This window comes from Hylobates moloch, unplaced genomic scaffold, assembly GCF_009828535.3.
Source record: "Hylobates moloch isolate HMO894 unplaced genomic scaffold, HMol_V3 SCAFFOLD_6, whole genome shotgun sequence".
NCBI lineage: Eukaryota > Metazoa > Chordata > Mammalia > Primates > Hylobatidae > Hylobates > Hylobates moloch.
Window position 1 is genome coordinate 148,408,279 of NW_026652281.1, and position 16,581 is coordinate 148,424,859.

The 16,581-nt window shown below is 40.1% G+C and overlaps 1 protein-coding gene and 1 pseudogene across 7 annotated transcripts in view; both read left to right on the forward strand.

Moving 5' to 3' along the window:
• RANBP17 (RAN binding protein 17) overlaps positions 1-16,581 on the forward strand; it is a 447,403-nt gene that overhangs the window by 388,088 nt on the left and 42,734 nt on the right. The gene's annotated exons all lie outside the window — the stretch shown is intronic.
• On the forward strand, positions 3,300-4,479 carry LOC116471843 (ubiquitin carboxyl-terminal hydrolase 12-like; annotated as a pseudogene).

The window sequence follows — 16,581 nt, forward strand, 5'->3', positions numbered from 1 at the left end:
ACATGCCTGCCACAGACTACTGCAATCTAAACCACATGAAAGCTTTTCTACCCTTACGAACTCTTAACATTAGCATGAGCAGTGATTTGAAGACCCTGTAAAGGCATTGCACCAGCCAGGGAACTGGTGCTGGGTCACTCACCCTTCCAGACCTGAACAGGTGCAGCAGGGTACCATTTGAGGAGTGCAGCCATCACAAGACTGCATCTGCCTGGGAAACCACAGCCCTTGTATCACCACATCCTGAGAATTCCTGCTGACATTGCCCAGTGTCCACCCAGAGAGCTGCACTCACCCAGCCTGCACCACTCAAGACCCAAAGGGTCATCCTACCACTGCTACTTCCATCACCCATGCCACATGGGCCACCCAAGGACCCTAGAATCTGCTCACCCACCCAGCCCACCGCTGCTACTACCAGCATATGTGCAAGCCACCTGGAGGCCCAAGAATCAGCTTCCTGTAACTGCCAACACAAGTGCCAGCCTATACCACCCTGGAGCACAAAGACATGCACGTTCATCCCACCATTGCCACCACTGGGCCTGAAGACTGAGACCTACCTGGCTTCCCAGCTCCCAGCACAAATTTGCCACAGCTTCCACTAATAACTGCACCCTAACCCTCCAAGAAAGTTACAGAAAGCACTAATGCTACTTACAACCAAAGAAACAATACTACACTACTATACTACTGCATACATCCACAATCAGAGCCAAAGTGCCCTACCCAACCAATACCACAGATACTTCTTCAGGAAAAATGCCTCCTCTATGAAAGTAAATTCAAAAATAAGAAAAAGCGACTGTTAAACTGGATATGCAGATATCAACATAAGGCCACAGGAAACATGAAAAAGCAAGAAAATATGACACCTCCCAAGGAACACAGTAGTTCTACAGCAATAGATCTTACTCAAAATTTTCAAAATCCCAGATAAAGAATTCAAAATACTGATTTTAAAGCAGCTCAGTGTGTTATAAGAGAAATCTGAAAAACAATACAAATACAATTCAGGATATGAATGGGAACATTACCAAAGAGATTTAAAAAAATAAATAGAAATTCTGGAACTGAAGAATTCATTGAGGGAAATACAAAATATATTTGAAAGCTTCAACAATAGGCTAGATCAGGCAGAAGAAAGAATCTCAGAACTTGAAGACAGGACTTTTTCAAATAATCCAGTCAGACAAAAAAAAGTTTGAAGGAATAAGAAAGAATGAACAAAGGCTTCATGACATATGAAACGACATAAAGTGATTGAATATTCAAATTGCCAGCATCCATGAGAACAGAGACAAAGGATTAGAAAGCCCATTTACATAAATAATAGATGAAAATTTCCCATTTATTGCAAGAAATGTAGACATTCACATACAGGAAACTCAGTGATGCCTAGGAAGATACAATGCAGAAGGGTCTTTTCCATGGTACATTATAGTCAGAATATCTATAGTAAAACTTAAAGAGCAAATCCTTAAAACTGCAAAAGAAAGGCATCTAGTTACCTATAAAAGGAACCCCATCAGGCTAACAGTGGATTTCTCAGCAGAAGCTTTACAGGCCAGAAGACAATGGGATGATATGTTCAAAGTACAGAAAGAAAAACTGGCCAAGAATACTATATCCAGTAAAATTAACCTTTGTAAATGAAGGAGATATAAGTCTTTCCAAGAGAAGCAAATGCTAAGGGAATTTGTTTGTTACCACTAGACTGCAGCCACAAGAAATGCTCAAGGGAGTCCTAAACCTGAAAACAAAGGATGACATTTACCATCATGAAAACACATGAGTGTAAAATTCGCTAGTAAAACAATCACACAAAGAGAAGAAAGGACTAAAATGGTACCACTACAGAAATTCACCAAACCACAACAATTAGTAAGAGAAAAAGACGGGAAAAAAGAATATGTAAAACAACCAGAAAACAATTAACAATATGACAGGAACAAACCTTCACATATCAGTAATAGCCTTGAACATAAATGGACTTAAATTATCCAGTTAAAAAGATATAGAATGGCTGAATGGATTTAAAAAAAAATTTGATCCAACTATATACTGCTTACAAGAAACTCACCTTAGCAGTAAACACATATAGAGTGAAAGTAAAGAGACGGAAAAAGATAATCCACACAAACAAAAAACAAAAGCGAACAGGAATAGCTACCCTTATATTGGATAAAACAGACTTTATATCAAGAACAAAAGGAAAAAAGACAAAGAAGGTCATTATATAATGATAAAGGGATCAATTCAGCAAGAGACTATAACAGTTCTAAATATGTATGCACCCAACACTGCAACACCTGGATTCCTAAAATGACTAAATTTGAAGAGACACACTACAATATAATAATAGTGGAGGACTTCAACATCCCACTCTCAGCATTATAACAGATCATCTAGACAGGAAGTCAACAAAGACACTTTGCATTTAAACTGGACTTTAGACCAGATGGACTTAACAGAGCTACAGAATCTACTCAACTACAGAATATACATTCTTTTCATTGGAACATGGAATATTCTCTAGGATAGACCATACGTTAAGCCACAAAACAGGTCTCAACAAAAATTTTTTTTAGAGACAGGGTCTCACTCTGTCACCCAGGCTGGGGCACAGTGGTGTGATCATGGCGCACTGCAGCCTTGAGTTCCCAAGCTCAAGCAATTCTCCTGCCTTAGCCTCCCAAGTAGCTGGGACTACAGGCATATGCCAGCATGCCCAGCTTTTTTTTTTTTTTAGAGACAGGTTTTTGCTATATTGTCCAGGCTGGTCTCAAACTCCTGGGCGCAAGCAATCTGCTCACCTTGGCTTCCCAAAGTGCTGGAATTACAGGCATGAGTCACCGCACCCGGCCCAACAAATTTTTAAAAATTGAAATCATATCAGGTATCTTCTCAGACCACAATGGAATAAAACCAGAAATCAATACCAAGAGGAACTTGGAAACTATACAAATAAATGGAAATTAAAGAACACGCGCCCAGATAATCATTGGGTCAATGAAAAATTGTAGTGGAAATAAAAAAAAAAACTTGAAACAAATGAGAATGGAAACACAACCTGCCAAAACCTGTGGGATATAGCAAAAGCAGTGCTAAGAAGGAAGTTTATAGGCCTGAGCGCCGGTGGCGATGACGGCAGTGGCGGCCCAGCGGGCTCAGTGCGTGGGTCCGTGGCGGCTCGGGGTCCGCCCGCCCGCGGGGTGCGGTGCGAGCAGGTGGCCCGGCTCCCCTCCTCCCGCGCCCGCCCCCGCCGCTGTGATTGGGTGGAAGATGGTGCTGGCCGGATGTAAATCCCAATGACAGTCTCCAAATTCGCTTCCATCTGTACCATGGGCACCAATGCTTCGGCATTAGAGAAAGAGATTGGTCCAGAACAGTTTCCAGTGAATGAGCACTATTTTGGATTAGTCAGTTTTGGGAATACCTGCTACTGCAATTCAGTTCTTCAAGCACTTTATTTTTGTCGTCTATTTCGGGAAACAGTTCTTGCATAGAAGAGTCAACCTAGGAAGAAGGAGAGTCTTCTTACATGCTTAGCAGATCTCTTCCATAGCATAGCCACTCAGAAGAAAAAGTTGGAGTAATACCTCCTAAGAAGTTCATCACAAGATTACGGAAAGAAAATGAGCTTTTGACAACTACATGCAACAGGATCCCCATGAATTCTTAAATTACTTACTAAATACAAGTGCTGATATTTTACAAGAAGAGAGAAAGCAGGAAAAACAAAATGGCCACTTACCTAATGGTAATATTAATAATGAAAATAGTAACAGCATCCCAGACCCAACATGGGTTCATGAGATTTTTCAGGGAACATTAACTAATGAAACCAGATGTCTTACTTGTGAAACTATAAACAGCAAAGATGAAGATTTTTTAGACCTTTCTGTTGACGTGGAACAAAATACATCAATTACTCACTGCTTAAGGGCTTTCAGCAACACAGAAACTCTATGCAGCGAATACAGGTATTACTGTGAAGAGTGTCGCAGCAAACAGGGAGCACACAAACGGATGAAAGTTTAAAAACTGCCCATGATTCTAGCTCTGCACCTGAAGAGATTTAAATATATGGATCAACTTCATTGATTTACAAGACTCTCTTACCAGGTAGTTTTTCCTTTAAAACTTAGTCTATTTAACACTTCAGGGGATGCCACCAATCCAGACAGAATGTACAACCTTGTTGCTGTTGTGGTTCACTGTGGAAGACTTATTTGTAGACTTGCTTCATATGAAAGTGTGGAGGGTGTGTGCAGCCTCATTGTCAGCATTGGTCCCAATCGAGGCCATTATATTGCAGTAGTTAAGAGTCATGATTTTTGGTTGTTGTTTGATGATGACATTGTAAAAAAAAAAAAAATAGATGCACAAGCTATTGAAGAAGTCTACGGGCTGATATCAGATATCTCAAAGAACCCTGAGTCTGGTTACATCCTTTTCTGTCAGTCTCGGGATTGAGGGGCAACCGTGATGAAGAGATACTTTCTGCCGCATTTCTTCTCTGGTTATTTTGGAAAGGATCCAGCACTGATTTTTCAAGAAAAGAGAAATGCAGGAAGCTCAGGGGCAGTAGCACACTTTGCACACGATAAAGCAAAGACGATGGATTGACAAGCCCTTCCAATCATGGTAGTTGCTTTATTTGCTCAGGTATCATGCTGTCTGTACAGTTCCATTCAACAAGGAGGTGAAATCAGAGATACCAGCTACTCTTGTAAAACAGCCTTCCAGTATTAACACGCATTTTCTCTTTATTAATTGCACCAATAATGCTATGAATTCCTTGGGGGTGCAGTAGAAAGAGTCGGAATCTGTGCTGTATTGACAAGGAGATGATGTTGAACACACTGCATAAATTTGCCTGGTTCAGTATGTATAGAAGCATATTCAGTGGTCTTTTCAAGAGTAAACCAGAAACACTTTTGGGCCCAACACTTGCAGTTGCCTTCCTGATGTAAAAACTAACATGCTAGATAATCCAGTGTCAGGAAGACAAAGATGTTTTGCTTCTCTGAAGAAGCTTATAATAATATATATAGGGAGCAATTGGTCAAAAGTGGCTTTTTGTTTCCCCAAGGAGAAAGACTGGCTTTGTAATCATAATTTTTTCCTTATTTATTTTACTTAAAACTGGTAGAGTCTAAGTATTGTATGAAGTGCCCATGATTCTGTCAGTAAATTTGAGCATATTTTTATTAGTTAATGTCAGTTTAAGTAGTCCTTTTGTTTGTTTCTATTTTTAAGGTGAATTTTAAATTCTATCTGAAATCAGTAAGATACCTTGAGAAAAACTGCAATGAGAGGAGGTAAATATCCTTTTTCAGGAGGAACTGATATCTCTGGCCAAATATTTGTCCTTTTATTATGGTTTCTAAATCAGTTATTTTCTTCAGCTTTAATTTCATAAAATTAAAAAACTATAAAAAGAATTCTTGGCTAGGCACGGTGGCTCATGCCTGTAATCCCAACACTTTAGGAGGCCGAGGCAGGCGGATCACAAGGTCAGGAGATGGAGACCATCCTGGCTAACATGGTGAAACCCAGTCTCTACTAAAAATACAAAAAATTAGCTGGGCGTGGTGGCACGCGCCTGTAGTCCCAGCTACTTGGGAGGCTGAGGCAGGAGAATCACTAGAACCCAGGGGGACGGAGGTTGCAGTGAGCCAAGATCATGCCACTGAACTCCAGCCTGGGCAACAGAGCAAGACTCCGTCTCAAAAAAAAAAAAAAAAAATTCCTGTAGTTGTTGGAATAATTTAAAATTCTAGTGCAGTGGTGGTATACCAATCTTTAGAATTCTTAAGTATTCTAATGTTTCAAGTTGAGGTCATGCTTGGGAAAATCATGTCATAGCATTTACGTTATTTTCAGATGTCATTTTTTACCCTGGAAAGAAGTAATAATGTTCATCACAACCCTAGCAGCCTGGATAGTGAGCTAAACAAACCCTTTGAAGATTAAATTTTAATCAGGTAGACTAGGAATACAGAAAACAAGTCCTTCCTCCCCTTCACCCCACCTTTACAAGTCTTACTGGAAGGGTGTTCAGAAATTAAAATTTGTGTTTGCTAAGACTTTATTCTGTTGGGGGTTTTAAGAAGTAATATATGTACATAGTATATGTAAACCATTGCAGTTTTTTTGGACATTTTTCCATGCATCAGTAAGTTGTCTGACAGTAGCCGAATGTAACTTGCAGAAAATTATTGAAAGTTATATTCAGAATAACAGCAATCAGGCCTTGGATGTTCTTTATTAAACTCTTTTCAGGCAGTAAATTTAAAAAAAAAATCTATCATTTTTAAAATTATTTTGCTAAAACTGTTGACTATGGAAAACAAACAACAAAAAGGAATGTTTTTAGTCTGCTGCTGTTATTAACATTTATTATCTGTATCTTTTGGCTCAGTAAATGACTTCACCTATTTCTTCCATAAGCAGATCTTTAACAGGGTCACTTAGGTAATTGGGCTGCTTAAACAGTTGTGCTGGGAGAAAAGTATAGTATTTAGTATTTGTACTAAATATCAAAAGTATTTTGACAAGTTTCTCTTTAAGATAGTTTCTAAAGCCTTACCCTGGCTAGAGATGTTTTGTACAAATTATATATAGCCTGCCTGATCTACCAACATGCCACAGAGAATCACAGTCAACAATGTGGGGAAAGTCAGGGCAGTGGAAGTAGATGCACACTTTTTATTTTGAGGACTTAAACCAAATTGTCTTGAAATTAAAGCTGTATTTCTGCAGCTTTCAGTACAGAGAAAAAGAGGAAAGTGAAGCTGTGTCAGTTTTAACATTAGCTATATCACAACATGTTTAAGAAAGATAGATGAAGTCATTGGCATAAAAGTACAGCATTGAAATACTACGTTGTGTTTATTTTTACATTTTTGCATTTAAAAAAACATGCAGTAAAAGCCAAGTTAAATTTCATATTAAAGCAAGTTCTAGTATATGTATCGAGTTCCTGGTAGTCACATACTTTGTTCACATCTACACCATACTTCATAGTATGATTTGTCAGGGGAGGGACTGTGGGGTGACAGTTTTACATTTACTTTTTCTTGTTAATGCAGCTGGATCTAAGTAAAATGTTTTGAAGTTTATCAAAAATTCAACATACTTTTAAAACATATAGGGTCAGGGTTGGGGGAGAAACTACAGGTATAGTAAGTAAGAAGTGACCCATGAAGAAAGCATTGTGAGGTTTTATGTTGGTTGACTGTGATTAAAATGTAGGGCTGGTTTAAGTTGTAAATGGTGGCTGATTGCTGTGTAACTATATACATGATTGTTGGGATGGCTGTCCTATATTTTGTATATTGGAATAAAAATTTCTATAAATTATTGTAACTAAAAGTAAATATTCTAAATTAAATCCCACTTCTTAAGTCACGTGGCTTCTGTCTTGGAAATTTTACCTTTAAAAGATTATTTAAGACAGGAACCAGGAGGCTTGGGAATAGGGAAAAAAGGAAATGTTGTATTATATGGGTCTTGTGGCCTCTAACCATCAGTATAGGGTTTTTTCTTTCCTTGATGGCAGTAGAAAGACCTCATTTTTATAACATAACTACTCTTGATATCTCCTTTAAAAACACTTTTTATTAAAGATCCTATCATGAGGTATTTGACTGGGAGCTGAGAGGCTAAAGCACTCATGTCCTGGCTCTTCAGTGAATTTAACTGTGTGACCTTGGGCAAGTCACTTAACCTTTCTGTGCTTCAGTCTCCCTGTCTTTTAAAATGGGAATAATACCTACCTCACAGGATTGTTGTGGGGCTTAATTAGAGATAATGCCTGTAAAGCATTTAAGGTTTTTTTTTTTTTTTTTTTTGTGTTCAGGCCGGGTCTTCGTCTGTAGCCCAGGCTGGAGTGCAGTGACGCAATCTCGGCTCACTGCAAGCTCCGCCTCCCGGGTTCACGCCATTCTCCTGCCTCAGCCTCTCCGAGTAGCTGGGACTACAGGCGCCCGCCACCACGCCCGGCTAATTTTTTATATTTTTAGTAGAGACGGGGTTTCACCGTGGTCTCGATCTCCTGACCTCGTGATCCGCCTGCCTCGGCCTCCCAAGTGCTGGGATTACAAGCGTGAGCCACCGCGCCTGGCCGCATTTAAGGTTCTTGAAGAAGGCACTATGTAGATACAAAATAATATCTATTAAAGTTGGTTTATTTGTGGAAAAAAAAGAAGGAAGTTTATAGCTATAAATGCTAATATCCAAAAAAGTGGAAAGATTACAAATTAACAATCTGACAGTGCACCTCACGGAGCTAGAAAAGCAAGGAAAAACCAAACCCAAAATTAGCAGTAGAAAAGAAACAGTAAGGATCAGAGCAGAACTAAATGAATTAGAGACTAAGAAATAAAAAATACAAAGGATCGACAAAACAAAAAGTTGGTTCTTCTTCAAAAAGGTAAACAAAATAGGTAAACCACTAGCTAGACTAACCAAGAAAAGACCCAAATAAAACCAGAAATGAAAAAGGAGATGTTACAAGTGATACCACAGAAATATGAAAGATCATCAGAGACTATTATGAACAATGATCTGCTCACCAACTAGAAAGCCTAGAAAAAGATGGATAAGTTCCTGGAAACATACAAGGTTCTGAGATTGAACCAGGAAGAAATAGAAGTCCTGAACAGACCAATAACAACTAGTGAGATCAAATCAGTAATTAAAAAAAAAAATCCCAGCAAAAAAACTCAAGACCAGATGGATTCAAATCCAGAGGTACAAACGTACAAAACCAAATATACAAAGAAGAGCTAATACCAGTCCTCCTGAAACTGTTCCAAAAAATTGAGGAGGAGGGAACTCTCCCTAACCCATTCTATGAGGTCACAATCACCCTGATACCAATATCAGACAAGGACGCAACAAAAAAAGAAAACTACAGGCCATTATGAACATAGGTGCAGAAATCCTCAACAAAATGCTAGCAAATCAAATCCAACAGCATATCCAAAAGATAATACACAATGATCAAGTGGGACTTAATCCCAGGAATGCAACGTTAATTCAGTGTACACAAATCATTAAATGTGATACATCCCATCAACAAAATTAAGGATAAAAACCCATATCATCATCTGAATAGATGCAGAAAAACCATTTGATAAAATTCAGCATCCTTCATGATAAAAACCCTCAACAAACTAGGCATAGAAGGAACATACCTCAAACCAATAAAGGCACGTATGACAAACCCACAGCCAAAATCATACTGAATGGGGAAAAGTTGAAAGCATTCCCTCTCAGAACTGAAACAAGACAAGGATTCCCATTTTCACCACTCTTATTCTACACAGTACTAAAAGTCCTAGCCGGAGCAGCGAGGCAAGAGAAGAAATAAAAGGTATCCAGGTTGGAAAAGTGAAAGTCGAATTGTCCTTCTTTGCTGATGATAGATCTTATATCCAGAAAAACCTAGAGATTTCAAAAAACTTAGATTTGATAAATAAATGCACTAAAGTTGCAGGATAGAAAATCATTGTACAAAAATCAATAGTATTTCTATATACCAATAATGATCTATCCAAGAATGAAATCAAGTAGGCAATGCCATTTATAGTCGCTATAAAATACCTAGGAAGCCAGGCATGGTGACTCACGCCTGTAATCCGAGCACTTTGGGAGGCTGAGGTGGGCGGATCACCTGAGGTCGGGAGTTCGAGACCAGCCTGACCAACACGGAGATACCCTGTCTCTACTAAAAACACAAAATGAACCGGGCATGGTGGCACATGCCTGTAATTCCAGCTACTCAGGAGGCTGAGGCAGGAGAATCACTTGAACCCAGGAGATGGAGGTTGCAGTGAGCCGAGATCGCTCCATTGCACTCCAGCCTTGGCAACAAGAGCGAAACGCCATCTCAAAAAAAAAAGATACACACACACACACACACACACACACACACCCAGGAATGCATTTAACCAAGAAGGTGAAATATCTCTACAAGGAAAACTACAAAACACTGATGAAAGAAGTTGAAGATGACACAAATAAATGGAAAAACATCCTATGTTCATGGATCTGAAGAATTAATATTGTTAAAATGACCATATTGCCCAAAGCAATGTATAGATTCAGTGCAATCCCTATCAAAATACCATCCTTCTTTACAGAATTTTTTTTTAAATCCTAAAATTCATGTGGAACCATAAAAGAGCCTGAATAGTCAAAGTAATCTTGACCAACCAGAACTCAGCTGCAGGCATTGCATTACCTGAATTCAAAATATATTACAAGGCTATAGTAACCAAAGCAAAATGATACTGGTATGAAAATAGACACATAAACCAATGGAACAGAATAGAGAGCCCAGAAATAAAATCACATATTTACAGCCAACCGATCTTCAACAAAGCTGACAAGAATACACAATAGGGGGGGTGGAGCCAAGATGGCTGAATAGGAACAGCTCCAGTCTCCAGCTCCCAGCCCCAGCGACACAGAAGACGGGTGATTTCTGCATTTCTGCTTGAGGTACCGGTTTCATCTCACTAGGGAGTGCCTAACAGTGGGTGCAGGACAGTCGGTGAAGCGCACTGTACGCGAGCCGAAGCAGGGCAAGGCATTGCCTCACTCAGGAAGTGCAAGGGGTCAGGGAGTTCCCTTTCCTAGTCAAAGAAAGGGGAAACAGACGGCACCTGGAATATCGGGTCAGTCCCACCCCAATACTGCGCTTTTCCAACGGGCCTGGAAAACGGCACACTAGGAGATTGTGTCCCGCACCTGGCTCGGAGGGTCCTGTGCCCACGGAGTCTCGCTGATTGCTAGCACAGCAGTCTGAGATCAAGCTGCAAGGCGGCAGCGAGGCTGGGGGAGGGGCGCCTGCCATTGCCCAGGCTTGCTTAGGTAAACAAAGCAGCCAGGAAGCTCGAACTGGGTGGAGCCCACCACAGCTCAAGGAGGCCTGCCTGCCTCTGTAGGCTCCACCTCTGGGGGCAGGGCACAGACAAACAAAAACTCAGCAAGAACCTCCACAGACTTAAAGGTCCCTGTCTGACTGACAGCTTTGAAGAGAGTAGTGGTTCTCCCAGCACGCAGCTGGAGATCTGAGAACGGACAGACTGCCTCCTAAAGTGGGTCCCTCACCCCTGAGCAGCCTAACTGGGAGGCAACACCCAGTAGGGACAGACTGACACCTCATTCAACCGGGTACCCCTCTGAGACAAAACTTTCAGAGGAACTATCAGACAGCTGAATTTGTGGTCTCACGAAAATCCGCTGTTCTGCAGCCACCGCTGCTGACACCCAGCCAAACAGGGTCTGGAGTGGACCTCTAGTAAACTCCAACAGACCTGCAGCTGAGGGTCCTGTCTGGTAGAAGGAAAACTAACAAACAGAAAGGACATCCACACCAAAAATTCATCTGTACATCACCATCATCAAAGACAAAAAGTAGATAAAACCACAAAGATGGGGAAAAAACAGAGCAGAAAAACTGGAAACTCTAAAAAACAGAGCACCTCTCCTCCTCCAAAGGAACGCAGTTCCTCACCAGCAACGGAACAAAGCTGGATGGAGGATGACTTTGATGAGTTGAGAGAAGAAGGCTTCAGACGATCAAACTACTCTGAGCTACGAGAGGAAATTCAAAACAATAGCAAAGAAGTTAAAAACTTTGAAAAAATATTAGAAGAATGGATAACTAGAATAACCAATGGAGAGAAGGGCTTAAAGGAGCTGATGGAGCTGAAAGCCAAGTTTCGAGAACTACGCGAAGATTGCAGAAGCCTCAGTAGCAGATGCGATCAACTGGAAGAAAGGGTATCACTGATGGAAGATGAAATGAATGAAATGAAGAGAGAAGGGAAGTTTAGAGAAAAAAGAATAAAAAGAAATGAACAAAGCCTCCAAGAAATTTGGGACTATGTGAAAAGACCAAACCTACGTCTGATTGGTGTACCTGAAAATGATGGGGAGAATGGAACCAAGTTGGAAAACACTCTGCAAGATATTATCCAGGAGAACTTCCCCAATCTAGCAAGGCAGGCCAGCATTCAGATTCAGGAAATACAGAGAACGCCACAAAGATACTCCTCGAGAAGGGCAACTCCAAGACACATAATTGTCAGATTCACCAAAGTTGAAATGAAGGAAAAAATGTTAAGGGCAGCCAGAGAGAAAGGTCGGGTTACCCACAAAGGGAAGCCCATCAGACTAACAGCTGATCTCTCAGCAGAAACTCTACAAACCAGAAGAGAGTGGGGGCCGATATTCAACATTCTTAAAGAAAAGAATTTTCAACCCAGAATTTGCTATCCCGCCAAACTAAGCTTCATAAGTGAAGGAGAAATAAAATACTTTACAGACAAGCAAACGCTGAGTGATTTTGTCACCACCAGGCCTGCCCTAAAAGAGCTCCTGAAGGAAGCACTAAACATGGAAAGGAACAACCGGTACCAGCCACTGCAAAAACATGCCAAATTGTAAAGACCATCGAGGCTAGGAAGAAACAATAGCAACTAACGAGCAAAATAACCAACTAACATCATAATGACAGGATCAGATTCACACATAACAATATTAACGTTAAATGTAAATGGGCTAAATGCTCCAATCAAAAGACACAGACTGGCAAACTGGATAAGGAGTCAGGACCCATCAGTGTGCTGTATTCAGGAAACCCATCTCACGTGCAGAGACACACATAGACTCAAAATAAAGGGATGGAGGAAGATCTATCAAGCAACTGGAAAACAAAAAAAGGCAGGGGTTGCAATCCTAGTCTCTGATAAAATAGACTTTAAACCAACAAAGATCAAAAGAGACAAAGAAGGCCATTACATAATGGTAAAGGGATCAATTCAACAAGAAGAGCTAACTATCCTAAATATATATGCACCCAACACAGGAGCACCCAGATTCATAAAGCAAGTCCTCAGTGACCTACAAAGGGACTTAAACTCCCACACAATAATAATGGGAGATTTTAACACCCCACTGTCAACATTAGACAGATCAACGAGACAGAAAGTTAACAAGGATATCCAGGAATTGAACTCAGCTCTACATAAAGTGGACCTAATAGACATCTACAGAACTCTCCACCCCAAGTCAACAGAATATACATTTTTTTCAGCACCACACCACACCTATTCCAAAATTGACCACATAGTTGGAAGTAAAGCTCTCCTCAGCAAATGTAAAAGAACAGAAATTATAACAAACTGTCTCTCAGACCACAGTGCAATCAAACTAGAACTCAGGATTAAGAAACTCACTCAAAACCGCTCAACTACATGGAAACTGAACAACCTGCTCCTGAATGACTATTGGGTACATAATGAAATGAAGGCAGAAATAAAGATGTTCTTTGAAACCAACGAGAACAAAGACACAACATACCAGAATCTCTGGGACACATTCAAAGCAGTGTGTAGAGGGAAATTTATAGCACTAAATGCCCACAAGAGAAAGCAGGAAAGATCTAAAATTGACACCCTAACATCACAATTAAAAGAACTAGAAAAGCAAGAGCAAACACATTCAAAAGCTAGCAGAAGGCTAGAAATAACTAAAATCAGAGCAGAACTGAAGGAAATAGAGACACAAAAAACCCTTCAAAAAATTAATGAATCCAGGAGCTGGTTTTTTGAAAAGATCAACAAAATTGATGGACCGCTAGCAAGACTAATAAAGAAGAAAAGAGAGAAGAATCAAATAGATGCAATAAAAAACGAAAAAGGGGATATCACCACCGATCCCACAGAAATACAATCTACCATCAGAGAATACTACAAACACCTCTATGCAAATAAACTAGAAAATCTAGAAGAAATGGATAAATTCCTCGACAAATACACCCTCCCAAGACTAAACCAGGAAGAAGTTGAATCTCTGAATAGACCAATAACAGGTTCTGAAATTGTGGCAATAATCAATAGCTTACCAACCAAAAAGAGTCCAGGACCTGATGGATTCACAGCTGAATTCTACCAGAGGTACAAGGAGGAACTGGTACCATTCCTTCTGAAACTATTCCAATCGATAGAAAAAGAAGGAATCCTCCCTAACACATTTTATGAAGCCAGCATCGTCCTGATACCAAAACCTGGCAGAGACATAACCAAAAAAGAGAATTTCAGACCAATATCCTTGATGAACATTGATGCAAAAATCCTCAATAAAATACTGGCAAACCGAATCCAGCAGCACATCAAAAAGCTTATCCACCATGATCAAGTGGGCTTCATCCCTGGGATGCAAGGCTGGTTCAACATATGCAAATCAATAAATGTAATCCAGCATATAAACAGAACCAAAGACAAAAACCACATGATTATCTCAATAGATGCAGAAAAGGCCTTTGACAAAATTCAACAACTCTTCATGCTAAAAACTCTCAATAAATTAGGTATTGATGGGACGTATCTCAAAATAATAAGAGCTATCTATGACAAACCCACAGCCAATATCATACTGAATGGGCAAAAACTGGAAGCATTCCCTCTGAAAACTGGCACAAGACAGGGATGCCCTCTCTCACCGCTCCTATTCAACATAGTGCTGGAAGTTCTGGCCAGAGCAATCAGGCAGGAGAAGGAAATAAAGGGTATTCAACTAGGAAAAGAGGAAGTCAAATTGTCCCTGTTTGCAGATGACATGATTGTATATCTAGAAAACCCCATTGTCTCAGCCCAAAATCTCCTTAAGCTGATTAGCAACTTCAGCAAAGTCTCAGGATACAAAATCAATGTACAAAAATCACAAGCATTCTTGTACACCAATCACAGACAAACAGAGAGCCAAATCATGAGTGAACTCCCATTCACAATTGCTTCAAAGAGAATAAAATACCTAGGAATCCAACTTACAAGGGATGTGAAGGACCTCTTCAAGGAGAACTACAAACCACTGCTCAATGAAATAAAAGAGGATACAAACAAATGGAAGAACATTCCATGCTCATGGGTTGGAAGAATCAATATCGTGAAAATGGCCATACTGCCCAAGGTCATTTATAGATTCAATGCCATCCCCATCAAGCTACCAATGACTTTCTTCACAGAATTGGAAAAAACTACTTTAAAGTTCATATGGAACCAAAAAAGAGCCCGCATCGCCAAGTCAATCCTAAGCCAAAAGAACAAAGCTGGAGGCATCACGCTACCTGACTTTAAACTATACTACAAGGCTACAGTAACCAAAACAGCATGGTACTGGTACCACAACAGAGACATAGATCAATGGAACAGAACAGAGCCCTCAGAAATGATGCCACATAGCTACAACTATCTGATCTTTGACAAACCTGACAAAAACAAGAAATGGGGAAAGGATTCCCTATTTAATAAATGGTGCTGGGAAAACTGGCTAGCCATATGTAGAAAGCTGCAACTGGATCCCTTCCTTACACCTTATACAAAAATTAATTCAAGATGGATTAAAGACTTATATGTTAGACCTAAAACCATTAAAATCCTACAAGAAAACCTAGGCAATACCATTCAGGACATAGGCGTGGGCAAGGACTTCATGTCTAAAACACCAAAAGCAATGGCAACAAAAGCCAAAATCGACAAATGGGATCTCATTAAACTAAAGAGCTTCTGCACAGCAAAAGAAACTATCATCAGAGTGAACAGGCAACCTACAGAATGGGAGAAAATTTTTGCAACCTACTCATCTGACAAAGGGCTAATATCCAGAATCTACAATGAACACAAACAAATTTACAAGAAAAAAACAAACAACCCCATCAAAAAGTGGGCAGAGGACATGAACAGACACTTCTCAAAAGAAGACATTTATGCAGCCAAAAAACACATGAAGAAATGCTCATCATCACTGGCCATCAGAGAAATGCAAATCAAAACCACAGTGAGATACCATCTCACACCAGTTAGAATGGCCATCATTAAAAAGTCAGGAAACAACAGGTGCTGGAGAGGATGTGGAGAAATAGGAACACTTTTACACTGTTGGTGGGACTGTAAACTAGTTCAACCATTGTGGAAGTCAGTGTGGCGATTCCTCAGGGATCTCGAACTAGAAATACCATTTGACCTAGCCATCCCATTACTGGGTATATACCCAAAGGACTATAAATCATGCTGCTATAAAGACACATGCACACGTATGTTTATTGCAGCACTATTCACAATAGCAAAGAGTTGGAACCAACCCAAATGTCCAACAACGATAGACTGGATTAAGAAAATGTGGCACATATACACCATGGAATACTATGCAGCCATAAAAAATGATGAGTTCGTGTCCTTTGTAGGGACATGGATGAAACTGGAAAACATCATTCTCAGTAAACTATCGCAAGGACAAAAAACCAAACACCGCATGTTCTCACTCATAGGTGGGAATTGAACAATGAGAACTCATGGACACAGGAAGGGGAACATCACACTCCAGGGATTGTTGTGGGGTTGGGGGAGGGGGGAGGGACAGCATTAGGAGATACACCTAATGCTAAATGATGAGTTAATGGGTGCAGGAAATCAACATGGCACATGGATACATATGTAACAAACCTGCACATTGTGCACATGTACCCTAAAACCCTAAAGTATAATAAAAAAAAAAAAA